The sequence below is a fragment of the Schistocerca serialis genome, chromosome 4 (genome assembly GCF_023864345.2).
Source record: "Schistocerca serialis cubense isolate TAMUIC-IGC-003099 chromosome 4, iqSchSeri2.2, whole genome shotgun sequence".
NCBI lineage: Eukaryota > Metazoa > Arthropoda > Insecta > Orthoptera > Acrididae > Schistocerca > Schistocerca serialis.
Genome location: NC_064641.1, coordinates 794564481 through 794583425, shown reverse-complemented (window position 1 = coordinate 794583425; position 18945 = coordinate 794564481). Strand labels below are relative to the sequence as shown.

At 45.8% G+C, this 18945-nt stretch overlaps 1 non-coding gene across 1 annotated transcript; it reads right to left on the bottom strand.

The window, feature by feature from the left end:
* Positions 1-979: 979 nt before the first annotated feature.
* On the bottom strand, positions 980-1054 carry Trnas-cga (transfer RNA serine (anticodon CGA)). Its single transcript has one exon. It is a non-coding gene; the product is annotated as a tRNA-Ser (tRNA).
* Positions 1055-18945: the final 17891 nt, after the last annotated feature.

Sequence of the window (18945 nt, the reverse complement as noted above, 5' to 3'; positions counted from 1 at the left end):
AACTGCACGACGTCGCCTGCAACGCCTCTCTTGGGTTCGTGACCATATCGACTGGACCCAGACGACCAGAAAAGCGTAACCTGGTCATATGAGTCCTGATTTCAGATGGAAGTCTTCGAGAGTGGCGCAGACCCTACGAAGCCATGGATCCAAGTTGACCGGCCGAGCGGTTCTAGGCGTTTCAGTCTGGAGCCGCGCGACCGCTACGGTCGCAGGTTCGAATCCTGCCTCGGGCATGGATGTGTGTGATGTCCTTAGGTTAGTTAGGTTTAAGTAGTTCTAAGTTGTAGGGGACTGATGACCTCAGAAGTTAAGTTCCATAGTGCTCAGAGCCATTTGAACCATTTTGAACCCAAGTTGTCAACAAGGCACTGTGCAAACTGGTAGTGGCTCCATAATTGCGTGTGCTGTGATTGTATGGATCATTGACTGGAAATAGTTGTGTTCGCCTACTCCGAGAGCGTTTGCAGGCGTTCATGGACTTCATGTTTTCCAACAATGATGGAATTTTTATGGACGACAGTGCGCCTTCTTACCAGGCGACCGTTGTTAGCTATTGGTTTGAAGAACATTCGGGACACTTCGAACGAATGATTAGGCCACCCATATCGCACGACATGAGTCCCATCGAACTTTGTGGCACATAATCGAGAGGTCAGTTCGTGCGCAAAATCCTGAACCGGCAATACTATTGTAATTGTGGACGGCTGTAGAGGCTGCATGGCACAATATTTCTGTAGGGCCGTTTTAACGACTTGTTGAATATGCCACGTCGAATTGCTGCACAACGCCAGGCGAAAGGCGGTCCGACACGATATTATGAGGTATCCCACGACTTTTGCCACCTTAGTGTACTGTCAATAGGTTATATGTGTATATGAAAATTTTGTGAATTAACATTAGTAATGATCCAGAATGAGATTTTCACTCTGCAGCGGAGTGTGCGCTGATATGAAACTTCCTGGCAGATTAAAACTGTGTGCCCGACCGAGACTCGAACTCGGGACCTTTGCCTTTCGCGGGCAAGCGCTCTACCAACTGAGCTACCGAAGCACGACTCACGCCCGTTACCCACGGCTTCTGTAAAGTTTGGAAGGTAGGAGACGAGATGCTCGCAGAAGTAAAGCTGTGGGTACCGGGCGTGAGTCGTGCTTCGGTAGCTCGAAGGCAAAGGTCCGAGTTCGAGTCTCGGTCAGGCACACAGTTTTAATCTGCCAGGAATTTTCATTAGTATTAATAATTAGAAATATTATTTCTGCAAGCTTCGCAGGAGAGCTTCTGTGAAGTTTGGATCATAAATGTTAATTAAACTTTTGTACCACAAAGTGGGTACATTATTTTTTTTCATAGGAAATATGGGATGTTGAGAGTTGGTTAAAAAGCAAGTCAAACTTATGTGAGTGGTGCTTTGCATACAAATTCAGTTCTCACAAACATTTTTTTTTCTCAAAACTTGATGTTTGTGCTTTGGTCCCTTACGACTCTCAGGACATCAGTTACTCTACGTAGTACAGGGTGTACATAAAGTTCGGGAACACTTTCAATTATTTATTGCACAAGAACTAAATATTGTACAGATATTATACATATTGCATTCTGAAGAGAAACTCTGACAGTTTTTTTTTTTACAAAAATTCGATATGCGAACCATGAGTGACATGGCAGACGTCAATACGGTAATCGAATTCTTGCCATACCCGCCCCAGCGTGGCATCATCGACTGTGGCAGTCGCTTCCCTGTATTCTCTCCCGGAGCTCTGCTACATCACTTGGTAGAGACGGTACGTATACCAGATCTTTAATGTGTCCCCACAGAAAAAGTCACACGGAGTGAGATCTGGTAATTGGGGAGGCCATTTCATGAAACAGCTGTCCTCTTCAGTAGCACGGCCGATCGATCAATGTGACAGCTCTGGTACCCATGAACTTCACGATAGAAATGGGGTGGAGCCCCATCTTGCTGAAAGATGTCAAGCTACAGGCCCATATCTACAATAACAGTACTAGCGAAGGTGATGGAGTCGATAATGAAAGAACAACTATTCAGTTACTTCGAAGGAAATAGTCTCTTTTATGATGCGCAACATGGATTTTGGAAGGGCATGTCAATAGCAACTGCTATGCTTAGTTACAAACATAAGTTAGGGTTTTAAAGACAAAGAGTCTATAGCAATAGTACTCTGCAACCTTAGTAAGTCATTTGACTGCATCCAACATAAAGCCCTGCCCAGAAAGTTAAAAAGATATGGCATAGGGGGACCTGTCCTGCAAACTCTTGAATCCTACCTGAGAAACAGATGACAGATTGTCTCCGTGCAAGGAGCTGATTCAGGTGAGAAGAAGCTACAGCATGGTCTGCCACAGGGGTCGGTAATAGTGCCCCTGCTGTTCCTTATCTTCGTAAATGACATAGGCTCCAATGGGCATACCTTTCAGTTTGCAGATGATACAACCTTGTTCTCAAAAGGCGAGAATGTTGTACAGGCAGTAAAACAAGCAGAAGTCTTGTTCAGTGAAGCTAAGGCTGGTTTATCATGAACAAAATGAAAACTAATGAAGGAAAAACTCAGAGGATGATATACAGCCCTAGCAATACTGGAGCACTGGGTAACGCAGCAGATGTTAAACTTCTGGGCTTTCTCATTTATACCAAATTAACCTGGCAACAGCACACCAAACATGTATGTTCCAAACTTTCACGGGTCCTGTACCTCTTGAGGAAACTGAAAAATGTAATACCAGAACAGTACCTGCTAAATGTGTACTATGCAACGTTCCACAGCCACATCAGTTATGGGCTGTTGTTTTGGGGCCATTCTGCAGGCTGCAAGAATGTGCCTTTACTGCAAAAGAAAGCAATGAGGATCATTACTTCAAGCAAAAAAACGGACCACTGTAAACCAATTTTCACCACGTTAGGAGTTCTGAATGTTTACAGCCAGTATATATTGAACTGCCTCTTCCACATAAAGAGAAACCATGATATATACAGAAAGAGAAATGAAGTTCACAAATACAGCACTCGCAACAAAGATAGTATCGACATGCCAAAGTGTCGATCAGCAAAAACACGAAACAGCTTCCCAATGGTGGCCCTAAAATTGTTTAATGCTCTCCCTGACGACATTCAGTCTGTACCATGGGAGCAGTTTATAACTACTACTTTGTGTAAGCTAAAAGAGCAACCCCTCTACAATGTTGAAGAATTCTTCTCTAGTAATAGCATAGTGTTTACCTGAACTGTAGCTCAGTTCCATGACTCCAACAGCAACCGTTATATTTAATTTCATTATATACTTGTATCTATTTTATTGTTGTGATATTATTGTAAACTAATTTATAGCTTAAATATGTCTTGCAGTATTAAATTACTATCACAGTAGAGTTATATTTATGCATTTGGATAACGTTGTATCTTGACGCTGTCTGTCCAGCTGTGGCTGGTGAATGATATAGAATTGGTAATAGAGGTAATAAACTGCACAGCTGTAGCACACTTGTTTTTGTCAAACTCCAACACACAGAAAGATCGCTCCGCACCTGAAGTCGCCATGTTTGCGACTAGCGCAGACTATTGACAAATTACTAAACTACGCTGTGGCAGTATAAATGGAAAAAAACTTTCAGGGTTTTTCTTCAAAATGACATATGTGTGATATCTGTACAATGTTTGATTCTTGTGCAATAGATAATTGAGAATATTCGCGGATTTTATGTACACCCAGTATAATGTATCGCTAGAGTAAGCAGAAAGTGCTTATTTGCTATTCTCTGCGATGTAGCAATTTTAAAGGCCAACAGTGTATCGCTGACAAACTCCAAACCTACGCCCTTCTTGTCAACTACATCCTTCTGATGGCCTCCTTCCTCTCCCACTGCCCCTCTTACGTTACCATCCATAACGCCAATTCCCACACCTTCTACCCCTCTGCAGGTGTGCCCCAGGGCCCTGTCCTCTCCCCTCTTCTCTACCTCCTGTACACCGCAGATATGCATCAACCCCCCCTCCCCCTCCAGTACACCTCTTGCAGTATGCCGATGACACTGCATTCCTTGCCCTCGCTCCTACCCTCCAACGGTCCCAACGCCTTCTCCAGAATCACCTTGACCTTTTTGCCTCATGGTGTAACCAGTGGCTCCTGAAAATCAATCCTTCCAAGGCCCAGGCAATCATTGTAGTTCGTACCACTTGCTCCTTCTGGCTCTTTGATTTCTCCCTTACCATCAACGCCCGTCCTGTCCACCTCTCCCCCACCCTCACCTGCCTTGGCTTCACCATTGACCATCACCTCACTTGGATCCCTCATCTCCGCTCCATGCAATCCAAAGCCCACAACCGCCTCCGACTCCTCAAACTCCTCTCTGGCTGGACATGTGGGTTACACCCCTCTACCATCGTCCACATCTACAAATCCTTAATCCATCCCATTCTCTGTTATGCCCGTCCCACCTGGATATCCGCCCCCCTCCCCCAAATTCTATAAGTCCCTCCAGATCCTCGAGTGCCATGCACTCCGCCTCACCTTCTGTATACGCCTCCCGTCGCCCACACGGATCCTCTATGACCTCATTCCTTTCCCCCATCTGCTCCTATTCCTCGAACATATCTGCGTACTCTACACCTCCCGCCACCTTGATCCTACCTGGTTACTCCTCTCCCATCCCCACCCTCTGCCACACCTTCACTGTTGTGTCCCCTCTACCCTCCATCTCTACACCCTTCACCTCCTTTCCCAAGGTGGCTTCTGTCCCCCTCCTGGATGATGCCCTCTCTCCCTCCATTTATGCCTCATATCAACTCTGATCCTCACCCCCCTCCTTTCCTCCATCCTTTCCCTGGGCTCCCTCTCCCCCCCTTCCATCCTGTTTTCTCCCCACCTAACCTGTCGCTGCGCCCAGTCCTTTTGTATTCCCCTCCTCTGCCTTTCCCCACTCCCTGTTGCGTCTGCCCAGCACCCCCCCCCCCCCTCTTATGGCTCCTCGACCTCCATCGGCTCCTTTCCCCCCTCCCCCTTCGTTTTTCCTCTCCTTCCCCCCCTTTTCTTTCCCATCATCTCTCCAGGTTCCCCCGTCTGCCCTCGGCTGTGGTATGTCATATTTGCCAACTTTTTAGTGCAGTGTTCAAGTGAATGTTCAGTGTTGTTCGTGTTTCCAAAGTGTTGCGAACAGAAATCATGCTGTCACTGGGTGTGAATTTTATGTCTCTTGCGAACAAAAGCCAGATGGTCACCGTGTTTTTTAATTGTCTGTCTATTCTTTTACCTGTCTTCTTTATATGTATTTTATTAGCATCATCATCCCTTTGTTCTATGTTTTAAGTTCCGCGATTTTCCTCCATGTTACCATTAAGTCTCCGATTTTATCGCCTGTTTTTGTTATTTATTGTCTTCATCTTATGAAAACAAATTCTGTAGGCTGAAGAGCAGCGTACTAAGCTGCTGCCAGCCCACCCCCTTTGGGGGGAATCGAAACTCAACAAAGAAAAAAAAAAATCACTGACTGTGGATATGGATCCTCTACACCTCCCTTAAACATGATCCCTCTCACCCACTTGTCTCTCCCATCCTTTCCCAAACCCTGTCTGCTGCCGCGCCTGTATTCCCACGTCCCACCTGCTCTCCATCTCTCTCCATACCCTCGCCCAAGGTGGCTTCCACCAACTCCCCCTCCCTGATGATGCCCTCATCCCCTCCATCTACCCCTCCTACCAACTTTGATCCTCCCCTTCCACACCCTGTGTTTTTTCCTTACAGCACCCTCCCTCCCTCCCTTCTCTCCCTCCTCCCTTCCTCCCCCCTCCTCCCCCCGGGCTTCCCCTACCTTCTTTCCTCCCCCACCCATCTCCTCTGCCACTGGCGTCTACCCCCTCCCCTCTCCTTCCTCCCCCACCTTTTCCCCTTTTGGCAGGTCCCTGGAATCGTACACATTCAGTGAACATTCGCGCGCCGGAGTTCGTCGCCAGTGTTTTGCGTGTGCCATCGTGTTAGTGTTTCAGTGTTTCGTCATTTGCGCTCCTTCGTTCACGTGTGCCGTTTCTGTCATCTCTGTTAGTGGCCTAGTGGACACTGCGCCCGTGAACGGCTCCGTGTGTTTTAATTTTGTATGTCTGCGTTTATATATCCACCATGTCTGTTCTGCAATTGTCTCCTTTTGTATCATTAGTCATGTCTGTGGCCGAAGAGCGGCGTAGTATGCCGCTGCTGGCCTACCTGTATCAAGTGTGAAAATAACAATAAAGGGAAAAAAATATCGCTGCCTGCTACTTTACTAGGTGCCCCACCTGGTGATGGAGTAGGGCGAGGCGGAGCCCGGCCGCTGCTGCGCGGGGCCGGAGGCCAGCTTGCGGTAGTCGGAGCCGCGGCGGTAGAGCTGGCGGCCGGCGCAGCCGCCCACGGCGACGGCCAGCTCCTCCGGGGCGGGCGAGGCGCCGGCGACGGAGCGCGAGTGGTGGAGGCGTGCCACGGCCGGCTGGGCGGGCCCGCAGCTGCCGCGCGGCAGCGACTCGCGCCGGTACTGGTAGCGTTGGAAGTCGCCCGTGTTGGCGCGCAGCCGCGACAGCGACAGATCGTCCGTGCCTGTCGCGGGAGCGGCCGCCGTTACTGCCCCGTCTCCAGTGTACGACGTCGACGCAACTACTTCGTAGGCCTACTAACGTTTCGTTGTTATTCGCCATAGTGAAATGAGTGTTAGCAGCAGGGGCAACAAAACTGGATGATTGACTGATCTGGTTAATATTATTTATTCATTGTGACGCACACAGCAGCAGCACATACAGGGTGTTACAAAATGGTACGGCCAAACTTTCAAGAAACATTCCTCACACACAAAGAAAGAAAATATGTTACGTGGACATGTGTCCGGAAACGCTTACTTTCCATGTTAGAGCTCATTTTATTACTTCTCTTCAACTCACATTAATCATGGAATGGAAACACACAGCAACAGAACGTACCAGCGTGACTTCAAACACTTTGTTACAGGAAATGTTCAAAATGTCCTCCGTTAGCGAGGATACATGCATCCACCCTCCGTCGCGTGGAATCCCTGATGCGCTGATGCAGCCCTGGAGAATGGCGTATTGTATCACAGCCGTCCACAATACGAGCACGAAGAGTCTCTACATTTGGTACCGGGGTTGCGTAGGCAAGAGCTTTCAAGTGCCCCCACAAATGAAAGTCAAGAGGGTTGAGGTCAGGAGAGCGTGGAGGCCACGGAATTGTTCCGCCTCTACCAATCCATCGGTCATCGAACCTGTTGTTGAGAAGCGTACGAACACTTCGACTGAAATGTGCAGGAACTCCATCGTGCATGAACCACACGTTGTGTCATACTTGTAAAGGCACATGTTCTAGCAGCACAGGTAGAGTATCCCGTATGAAATCATGATAACATGCTCCAAGGAGCGTAAGTGGAAGAACATGGGGCCCAATCGAGACATCACCAACAATGCCTGCCCAAACGTTCACAGAAAATCTGTGTTGATGACGTGATTGCACAATTGCGTGCGGATCCTCGTCAGCCCACACATGTTGATTGTGAAAATTTGATCACGTTGGAATGAAGCCTCATCCGTAAAGAGAACATTTGCACTGAAATGAGGATTGACACATTGTTGGATGAACTATTCGCATAAGTGTACCCGTGGAGGCCAATTAGCTGCTCATAGTGCCTTCACACGCTGTACATGGTACGGAAACAACTGGTTCTCCCGTAGCACTCTCCATACAGTGACGTGGTCAACGTTACCTTGTACAGCAGCAACTTCTCTGACGCTGACATTAGGGTTATCGTCAACTGCACGAAGAATTGCCTCGTCCATTGCAGGTGTCCTCGTCGTTCTAGGTCTTCCCCAGTCGCGAGTCATAGGCTGGAATGTTCCGTGCTCCCTAAGACGCCGATCAATTGCTTCGAACGTCTTCCTGTCGGGACACCTTCATTCTGGAAATCTGCCCCGTGCTAATCCATACATCAAATGGGCATCTGCCAAGTCCGCATTTGTAAACATTGCACTGACTGCAAAACCACGTTCGTGATGAACACTAACCTGTTGATGCTACGTACTGATGTGCTTGATGCTAGTACTGTAGAGCAATGAGTCGCATGCCAACACAAGCACCGAAGTCAACATTACCTTCCTTCAATTGGGCCAACTAGCGGTGAATCGAGGAAGTACAGTACACACTGACGAAACTAAAATGAGCTCTAACATCGAAATTAAGCGTTTCCGGACACATGTCCACATAACATCTTTTCTTTCTTTGTGTGTGAGGAATGTTTCCTGAAAGTTTTACCGTACCTTTTTGTAACACCCTGTATTCAAGTACGACGGTGAGTAAAATGAAAACCTTAAATACTCTTTTAAAATATTATTTATTGTGCCGAGGTGGTACAAAGCTGTATCACTTCCCAACATAATCTCCCCCACGCTCAATGCAAGTCCTCCAGCGCTTACAAAGTGCATAAATTCCCTTAGAAAAAAATTCTTTTTGGTAGTCCGCGCAACAGACGTTAAAGTAACCTCTGGCGTGCCACAGGGGAGTGTTATGGGACCATTGCTTTTCACAATATATATAAATGACCCAGTAGATAGTGTCATAAGTTCCATGCGGCTTTTCGCGGATGATACTGTAGTATACGGAAAAGTTGCAGCATTAGAAAATTGTAGCGAATTGCAGGAAGATCTGCAGCGGATAGGCGCCTGGTGCAGGGAGTGGCAACTGACCCTTAACATAGACAAACGTAATGTATTGCGAATACATAGAAAGAAGGATCCTTCATTGAATGATCATATGATAGCGGAACAAACACTGGTAGCAGTTACTTCTGTAAAATATCTGGGAGTATGCGTACGGAACGATTTGTAGTGGAATGATCATATGAAATGAGTTGTTGGTAAGGCGGGTGCCAGGTTGAGATTCTATGGGAAAGTCCTTAGGAAATGTAGTCCGTCAACGAACGAGGTGGCTTACAAGACACTCGTTCGACCTATACTTGAGTATTGCTCATCACTGTGAGATCCGTACCAGGTCGGGTTGACGGAGGAGATAGAGAAGACCCAAAGAAGAGCGGCGCGTTTCGTCACAGGGTTATTTAGTATGCTTGATAGCGTTACAGAGATGTTTAGGAAACTCAAGTGGCAGACCCTGCAAGAGAGGCGCTCTGCGTCGCGGTGTAGCTTGCTGTCCAGGTTTAGAGAGGGTGCGTTTCTGGATGAGGCATCGAATATATTGCTTCCCCCTACTTATACCTCTCGAGGAGATCACGAATGTAAAATTAGAGGGATTCGAGCGCGCACGGAGGCTTTCCGGCAGTCGTTCTTCCCGCGAACCATAGGCGACTGGAACAGGAAAGGGAGGTAATGATAGTGGCACGTAAAGTGCCCTCTGCCACACACCGTTGGGTCACTTGCGGAGTATAAATGTAGATCTAGATGTAGAACCACTCCATGCACCGCGTGCCGTACCTCTTCATCAGAACGGAACTTCTTTCCTCCCATTCCGTCTTTGAGTGGTTCAAGCATATGGAAATCACTTGGGGCCAGGTCTGATGAGTATGGTGGATGAGGAAGACACTCGAAATGCAGGTCTGTGATTGTTGCAACTGTTGTACGGGCAGTGTGGGGCCTTGCATTGTCGTGTTGCAAAAGGACACCTGCTGACAGCAATCCACGTCGCTTTGATTTGATTGCAGGCCGCAGATGAGTTTTTAGGAGATCTGTGTATGATGCACTGGTGACAGTAGTCCCTCTACGCATGTAATGATCCAAAATGACGCCTTTTTCGTCCGAAAAGAGAGTCAGCATAAACTTCCCTGCTGATGGTTCTGTTCGAAACTTCTTTGGTTTTGGTGATGAGGAATGGCGCCATTCCTTGCTCGCTCTCTTCGTCTCCGGTTGGTGGAAGTGAACCCATGTTTCGTCCCCAGTAACGATTCTTGCAAGGAAGCCATCACCTTCTCGTTCAAAGTGCCGAAGAAGTTCTTCACAAGCATCAACACGTCGTTCTCTCACTTCAGGAGTCAGCTGCTGTGGCACCCATCTTGCAGACACTTTATGAAACTGGAGCACAATGTGGTGTGCTGGCCCATGACTAATCTGTATAAACATGCTGCAATGTCTTTCAGTGTTAGTCGGCGGTTTTCCTTCACTATGGCTTGAATTGCTGCAGTGTTCTGTTGAGTCACAATTCGTTGTGCCTGACTTGGACAAGGAGCATCTTCCACTGAAGTCACACCATTTGCTAACTTCCGACTCCATTCGTAGACATGCTGCTGTGACAAACATGCATCACCGTACTGAACCTTCATTTGTCGATGAATTTCAATAGGTTTCACACCTTCACTACGCAAAAACCGAATAAAAGAATGCTGTTCTTCCCTAGTGCAAATCCCAAGTGTGTCGGCCATCTTTATACTGATACTGCGACGGTATGTGTGCATCTGCAAATGCTGCCACCTACAGGCCATTATGCACGCCGTTTGTAGCACGCTTACCAACTTACAGGATAACGGCGTGAAATTTCGATTTGTTATTACGAATTTAAGGTTTTCATTTGACTTATCCTCGTATAAATACATTAATAAACTCCACTACGAACTTGTAATACACTGATGAGCCAGAACATTATGACCACCTGCTTAATAACTTGTTTGTCCGTCTTTGCAACGAAATACATCACCGATCATGCGTATCAGGGATCCGACAGTTTCTTAGTAGGTTTGTGGAGGTATTTGACATTAGATGTCTACGCACGGGTCAATGTAATTCGCGTAAATAACGGGCTGCTGATTTTCGGTCGCGGTGGCGACGCCCGATAGCATCCCAAGTAGATGCCACAGGATTTACTTGAGGCGAGTTTGGTCGCTGAGACATCAACGTGAGTTCACTATAATGTTCCTCAAACTATTGGAGCACGGGTCTGGCTCCGAGGGACGAACACTTATACTGCTGAAAGATGACACTGGGGGCCGGCTGCTGTGGCCGAGCGGTTCTAGGCGCTTCAATCTGGAACCGCGCGACCGCTACGGTCGCAGGTTCGAATCCTGCCTCGGGCATGGATGTGTGTGATGTCCTTAGGTTAGTTAGGTTTAAGTAGTTCTAAGTTGTAGGGGACTGATGACCTCAGATGTTAAGTCCCATAGTGCTCAGAGCCATTTTTTGATGACATTGGTGTCGGGGACGGCATCAAGCATGAAGAGATGCAGATATTTCGCAGCTGCCAGCGTGTGCTCGATTACCACCAGAGGTCCCATGCAAGTGCAGGGGAATGTCTCCCATAGCATAACACTGCTCCAACCAGCCCGCGTGAGTGGCGCGCTGCACGTTTCGAGCTGTCGTTCATCTCGGTAAAGGCGTTTGTTATGACGACCATCGACCTAGTGTAGCAAAAATGTGATTCACCCGAAAAACCGACACATTCGCATTGATCCACAGTCGAATCCCGATGGTCCCGTCCGCCTGCTTAGCTGGGTGGTAACGTGTGTTCGCCCCCCCCCCCCCCCCACCCACTCCCCTCCACCCCACTGAAGCGGGCCCGGGTTCGATTCCCGATCGGGTTGGAGATTTTCTCCGCACTGGGAATGGGTGTTGTGTTGTCCTCATCATCATTTCGTCCTCATCACCGGCGCGCAAGTCGCCCAATGTGGCGTTGACTGAAATAAGACTTGTTCTTGGCGGCCGAACTTCCCTGGATGGGGCCTCCCAGCCAACGATGCCATACGCTCATTTCCATTTTCATTCCCGATGGTCCCGTGCCCACTGATATCGTAGTTAGCGACGTCGCTGCGTCAACGTGTGAACACGTAGGGTGGTCTGCTGTGGAGTTGCTTGTTCAACAATGTACGATGAACGGTGTGCTCCGAGGCACTTGTGCGTGCACCAGCATTGTGCTCTTTCGGCAGAAATGCTACAGACCACCATCTACCCTACTTTACAGAGCAGACAAACCTCCGAACCCCACGTCCTGTGAAGAATCGTGGGCGTCCAACCATTTACTTCTTTCCGTAGATGCTCACGACTGTAGGGCGTGAACATCCGGCCAGCTTCGCCCTTTTCGAGATACTCGTTCACATGCCCTGTGTAATAATAATCTGCCCTTTGTCAAAGTAGCTTATCTCAATGGATTTCCTCATTTGCAGCCCATATCATTTATAGGGCGATGCACCGTCCGTGTGTGCTCTGCTTACATACATACATTTGTTATCGCCTCACGTACGAGCCGCTCCTCCACGCGGCATCCAGCGTCGCGGTGGAAAATGGGTCATAATTGTTTGGCTTATCAGTGTACACACAGGGTGTTAAACATCTAGGAGTTGCTGAGGGGAGTGAGTACGTAATATTTTGAGTTGGAACCCATGTCCGGAAACATGCCGTTTTCGTGCTACAGCCGTTTTAAAACATGTAGGTAACGCGGCCATTTATACAGGTAATTGAGTGGGCGTGAGCCAGTGCATCACTTGTTTTGTAATACCACTCACTAATAACCGAAGAACACGTGCAGTTCCTCGTGTACTCTTTGACGGGTTCTCCTAAACGTGGCGCAGTACGACCTCTTCCAGTTCTGAGTGTGCGGCGTCTCCTTGTGGAGGACCATCGTCACGCCTGCAGATGGTGAAGGTACCCCTTCCTTGAAGTCGTTGCGTGATTGTGTCGAAAACTGTATGCTATGGAGTCGCACGTTGTAGACACAGATATTGATAAAAGCGACGAGCAACTCTTCCATTACCGTGAACTTCGGCATACAGAAGGACAAAGTCGCTGTATTCTACAAACGTTTATTCAACCATGCTGCTATAACGCTCACATACACGTGAATGGGGCTCTAACAAGGTCAGAGAGACACGATAGACGCCAAATGACATCAGCAGATCCGACGTCCCTATTGCATACCTAGCTAGCAAACGTCTTCAGACGGATGTAGCACGGAAGCACTATTCTTCCGGACAAAACATTATTTACTCACTACCCTCTGCAAATCCTAGAAGTTTGTAACGAGAATTTCCGAACACCATGTAAAAGAGAACGTAAAAGACATTCAGGGGATCGGCAAAAATGTAGAAACTCTAAAAACACAACACAGAACCGTGTCCAATACGGCATAGCTTACCCGCTAGCACTCAAAACAGCTTCCAATCATCTCGGAATAGACAAGTCCTGTATTGGTTTTCAAGCAAATCTTATACTGTTCTTTCTAGAAAATTGAGGCACGTTTAGAAAACAATATGATGGATTGCGATCATGGACTCGTCTCTCCAAAATAGACACAAAATCTCAATAGTACTGAAATCTTGCGACTGTGGTGATCTCGGGAGGGGGGGCGGAATGTTTGTCAAATCATCCTTCTGTTCACAAAACCAGTCCTGGATGACGTGTGCTGTGTGAAAAGGGACATGTCGCCTTGGAACAGAGCATCACCGCTGGGGAAAAAAAACATGTGTTGGACCTAATCAGCCGAAATGTTCACATAATCCTTTGCAGTACTGCGACCTTGCAGAATGCCCATGCGGTCCATCTAATACACCGCTGTGGCTATTCAAAGCATCACCGAAAGCCCGACATGTTTCACTCTTAGGACTTAAACTAGGCCAGAAGTTGGAAATAGGGTGAAACAAGAGGCGTATCACCAAATGATTTCCTTCCATTGCTACATATCCCACATTTTATGGCTTCGGCACCAAGATTTTCTGTTTCAGGCATTCGCGTCACTGATGTGTGGTTTTGGATTACCAACTCACCCTGCAATTTCCAGCTCATGGAGCTCCCTTCGTGCTGTTTTGATACTGGGAGAGTTCGTGGGTGCGACATTCAGTTCTCCAGTGACTTTTACAGCCGATGTCCTCTTATTTTTCTTCACAATCCTCTTCAGTGACGGTTCGCCTCACGACCATTCAGCACGCACTTCCGTTCACGTTGTGACTCGAAGGATAATGTTTTTCCACTTTCCCTGTAAGCAGTGTAATTATTGTATACGGTGCCTCTTGAAACACTTTGGCTACCTTGGTTACGGAAGCATCCACCCTAAGATCACCCACAACATACCCACTTTCGAATTCACTTAGCTCCAACATAATACACTAACATCTCCACAGAGCACTGTTCTGACCACGACTGACACTTTCAAGGCACTGAGGGCATTGCACAGGTGCTGTACGTGGTCAAATGCAACAGCACAACCTGCAGGCACGGCTACCGTTTGCATTTGTGTTCAAGCATGCATTTCTCAGGGTGTTTCTATGTTTTCGTCCAACCCCTGTAACGAACACGCAGAATTACGCTATGTAGCATGCGAGAGTAGTCGGCAACTAGACACTTATGCTCACGTCTTGTATCCACTTCATAGCACCCGATACACCAAATTTTCCAACAGGGCACAACTTTATGACGTGGTCCAAGGTTTGCTCAGGCGCACTACAGTCACATCTTGGGCTGTCCACAAGGTCGCACAATAAATCATGACCTTGCGTCTTGTGTGACCGCTTTGGATACGATTGAGTCTTACTTGGGTAGTTGAACCCTTGCAGCACTTCTGAGAGATCAGCTATGAGATGACGATTACTGAGTCACCCAGACATTTTTCCACGTGTCTGCTAGGTTAAAAACGTTCTGCCCTCTTGCTTACATATTAGCTTTCGTGATTCCAGTCGTGTATTTGGCAAATTCATTACTACATCTCCAATAGGTAATTTTTTGTGTAGTATTTTTTCGTATTCTTTAATAGTTGTTTTTTGTCCTCTTAATTTTGGTGGAACTATGTTACTGATGTCGGAGAGCCACGGTAGCGGAGTATCTGTGATTGTACCCATAATTTCGTGGTGCTGCACGTCTATCTTGTTGGTCTGGTGGATTTCTTGCCAAAACGAGACAAAGTATTCTGCAGTGGCTAAGTCTATTGACGTTGCCGCTGTTTGTTGTGTGGATGCATCTGCACCCCGTGACTTAATCCCAATTTCCTAATAATATGATTTCATGTCTTTAGTTTGTTTAATGTGTAACGTATAAAGGGAATGCTACATGTATACAACCTCCAAAGATGGCGTACCCCGGGTAACGTCCTTCAAGAAAAAAAAAAACAACGGAAAGAAGCCTACACAAATGACGGTCGTAATGGATCAGCGATCTCTCAAAGTCTATACCAGCAGCTGCATCCGCAGCCGCAGCAGCAGTAATATATCCTTGCTATATCGGCACTGCAAAAAGCTGGAATCTAGGGGAACTACAGCCTTTGTATTTACCAAGGGTCAGCAGCTGTACTATATAATTTAGCGATGATGGATCATCTTGGGTAAAATGTTCCATAAGTAGAACAGTTCAAAAATAGTTCAAATGGCTCTGAGCACTACGCGACTTAACTTCTGAGGTCATCAGTCGCCTAGAACTTAGAACTAATTAAACCTAACCAACCTAAGGACATCACACACATCCATGCTCGAGGCGGGATTCGAACCTGCGACCGTTGTGATCGGTCGGTTCCAGACTGTAGCGCCTCGAACCGCACGAGTAGAACAGTCCCCCGATAAAATATCCGGGTGGAAGTACTCAGAATGTCGTCAGGGAAACCAATTCTGTGGTTCTACAAGTCATAGCGTAGAATGTTATATTCCTTAACTGCTTACGTGGGTCAGAGAATTTTAAAAGGGAAATGGACAGGCTGAAGTTAGGTGTAGTGGGAATTCGTGAAGCGCAGTGGTGGGAAGCACAGGACTACTATTCAGTTACATACTGGGTCATACATACAAAATCAGGTAGTGGTTATGCAGGAGTAGACCTAATAATGAATAAGAAAATATTATTACAGTTAAACTACTATGAACAGCATAGCTAAGATAGACACAAAACCAATCCCCATCACAATAATGCAAGCTCATATGCCAACTAGCTCACCTGACGATAAGGAAATTGATAGATGGGAAAAAGGAGATATGCAAGGGCGTTAAGGGAATGAAAGTTTATTTTATGTTTTGAGACTGGAATTTGGTAGTAGGAAAAGCAAGAGAAAGGAAAATAGGACAGTGTGCACCGGTGGAAAATGAGAGAGAAGTCACCATATAGAATTTCGCACAGAGCAAAATCAAATAATTCCTTACAATTAATTTATGAATCATGAAAGAAGATTGTGTATGTGGAAGAGACATAGCGACGCCATAAGAATTCATATAGATTGCATAATGGTAAGATGTAGATCTCGAATCAGACTTTAAAATGAAAAAGATTTCTCAGGGATAGGTCAGGACTCTTACTATAGTTTATTGGTTATGAACAGCAGATTAAAATTGAATAAATTGCTTAGAGTATTATTGATGGCGCAATGGGAACCGCTTGCAGCATGTGCCTTCAGTCCGAAAATGACCACTGGGTAGTCGAAATCGGTTGTGACATCATGAAACGCTCATGTTGTGATTATTCCGCAAAAATTTTTATATGTGTATATTCGACTACATTCAATGACTAGTGTTTTGCTTTTGTTAACATTCATCTTCTGATCTCGTCTGCAAGCAATAATAATTACTAGACCGCGGATTTTAGGTAAACACCTATTTTGTTCCTGAGTTCCTATTTGCATAAAAATTTGTACTTATGCATTTCATGACTATTTACACTTAATAGCGTTAATTCTATAGGACCTAAAAAAGCTTATTTCGACGTTAGTGCCTATTTTTGCCTATTTCGGCTTTAATATCCTAAAAAGTGCCTATTTCATCATATAAGACAGTGGCTCCAAGTTTTTCCACACTATACGACAGATGGAAAAAAATAGTTTCTGCACAGCGTGCAGCAAGGTGGCTAGTTGATATGCACTCATGCTTCGTATTTGCTTAACACTTCGGTCTTTTTTAATTTTTTTATATCGCTTTCCCTATTAATACCAAATACTTTTTATAGATGTTTTATTATTGATGTGTAAAAAATAGATCACGGATCTTTAGATTAAAACCAATTTTTTTCCAAAGCTCCAATTTGGATATAAGTTGGTACTTATGCGTTTCATGACTAACTAAACTGAATACCGTTAGTTCTATAGGACCTACAATTGCGTATTTCGACGTTGACGCCTAATTTTGCTTATTTCGACATCAAAATCCTAAAAAGTACCTATTTCGTTAATCTGACATAGAGTTCTTGTGTTTTCGAAGATTAGAAAAAGGAAGTAAACTTAGGGCTTTACGTCTCGTCGAAGGCGAAGGTCGTTAGAGACTGTTTACAATTCCTTCGCTTGTCTTATTACCGACAGCACTCGCCACGGTTGAATGGTCATCCATCCAAGTACGCTCCGAGTGCGACAGTGCTTAACTTCGGTGAGCGAATGGGAACCGGTCAAAGATTTGACTTACACATTAGAATCGAACGTGGGAGTACTAAATGTTATATTTGAAAATATTTCGTTCGAAGGATTCTGGCCAGCTGTTTATTTTCGCAAGGAAACGGTTTCATAGGCCTTAAGCTGAGCTCGGATTAAAAAATCACAATGTTAATCGTAGACGCCCTCTATAGCTAAATTACTGCCCTTCGCGCATTTTCTCGCTGCTGTCTACAGGCAGTCCTATCAAACTACTCTGTTTCGTGAAAGGTATTATACGTGAATTTTCCGGATCGAAAAATAATTTGCCAGTAGTGAGATGTTTTCATCTGAAGCACCGATAGATTCCATTCGCTTGTTCAGAAGGGGCGGCCATCTGTCAGGTGCCATATGTCCAGCAACGAGTACGGTACTTCCCCTACCGCTCCCATGCACCGAAGTAAAAGGAAAAAAAAACAGGTCATCGTTCACTTTTTTCCAGCGAAAACAAATCAGTACATTGTGTAGTGACCGACGTGTTAAGTGTTACTGACGTTCTAAGTGCAAAATAAATTCTAGTTTCTGTGTGAGAATACTACGTCATGCCGAAAACAGCTAGTTCAAAGTCAACTCATATAAGGCAGTGGCTGCAAGATTTTCCGCATTATACAACAGAGGGGAAAATTATTTTCTGCCAAGCATGCAACAAGGAGGCTAGTTGATGTTTTTCTTAGACTTCTTATTTTCCTGTCACTTAGGATTCTTTTTTATCGCTATCCTTTAGTAATACGAAATACTCTTTATGTGCGATTCTAAACTGCATTTCCCTTTTCTCTCGTATTAGGTTTCGAGTGTTAAGAAATCTCACTTAACTCAGCATGCAGATGGAATCGCACATAAAGCTTATGTTGAACGAAAGTAAAAATTGAAGCAAACTCTTTTAACCAACAAATCTGATGAATCCTCCGAAAAAAACAAGTTCTGCAGTGATTTGTGTCATGCACTTGTCGCAGCAAACATCCCCTTTAGGAAACTAGAAAACCCTATTTTCAGAGGTTTTCTTGAGAAGTACTGCCATCAGTCTATTCCTGCAGAGTCAACTTTACTAAGAATTATGTGGATTCAGCTTACAATGCTGCATTGCACAGGATCCGAGAAGGTGTTGGAGAATCTTGTATATGGATTTCTGTGGAGGAAACTACTGACAGTCTTGGCCGTTACATTGCAAACATGATTATTGGCAAGCTAGACCCAGATGCTCCATCCAGGGCTCATTTGATTTACTCAAAACAGCTTGCAAAAACTAACCAACAAACAATAGCACAGTTTGTGAACAATGGGCTTATGGTGCTATACCCAAACGGAATGGATGAGAATAAGGTGTTTCTGGCCGTCACTGATGCTGCTGCATATACGATAGCAGCGTTTCAACTATTAAAAGTACTCTACCCATTGATGCTGCACGTAACTTGTATAGTGCATGGGATCAACCGCATAGCAGAGCAAGTAAGGCTATAATTTCCTAAAGTAAATAAAGTAATAGCTATGGTGAAGAAAATTTTTGTTAAGGCACCACCAAGAATACAGGCATTCAAAGAACAGCTTCCAGATGTCCCATTGCCGTCAGAGCCTGTTGTCACCCGCTGGGGCACGTGGCTGATAGCAGCAGAATATC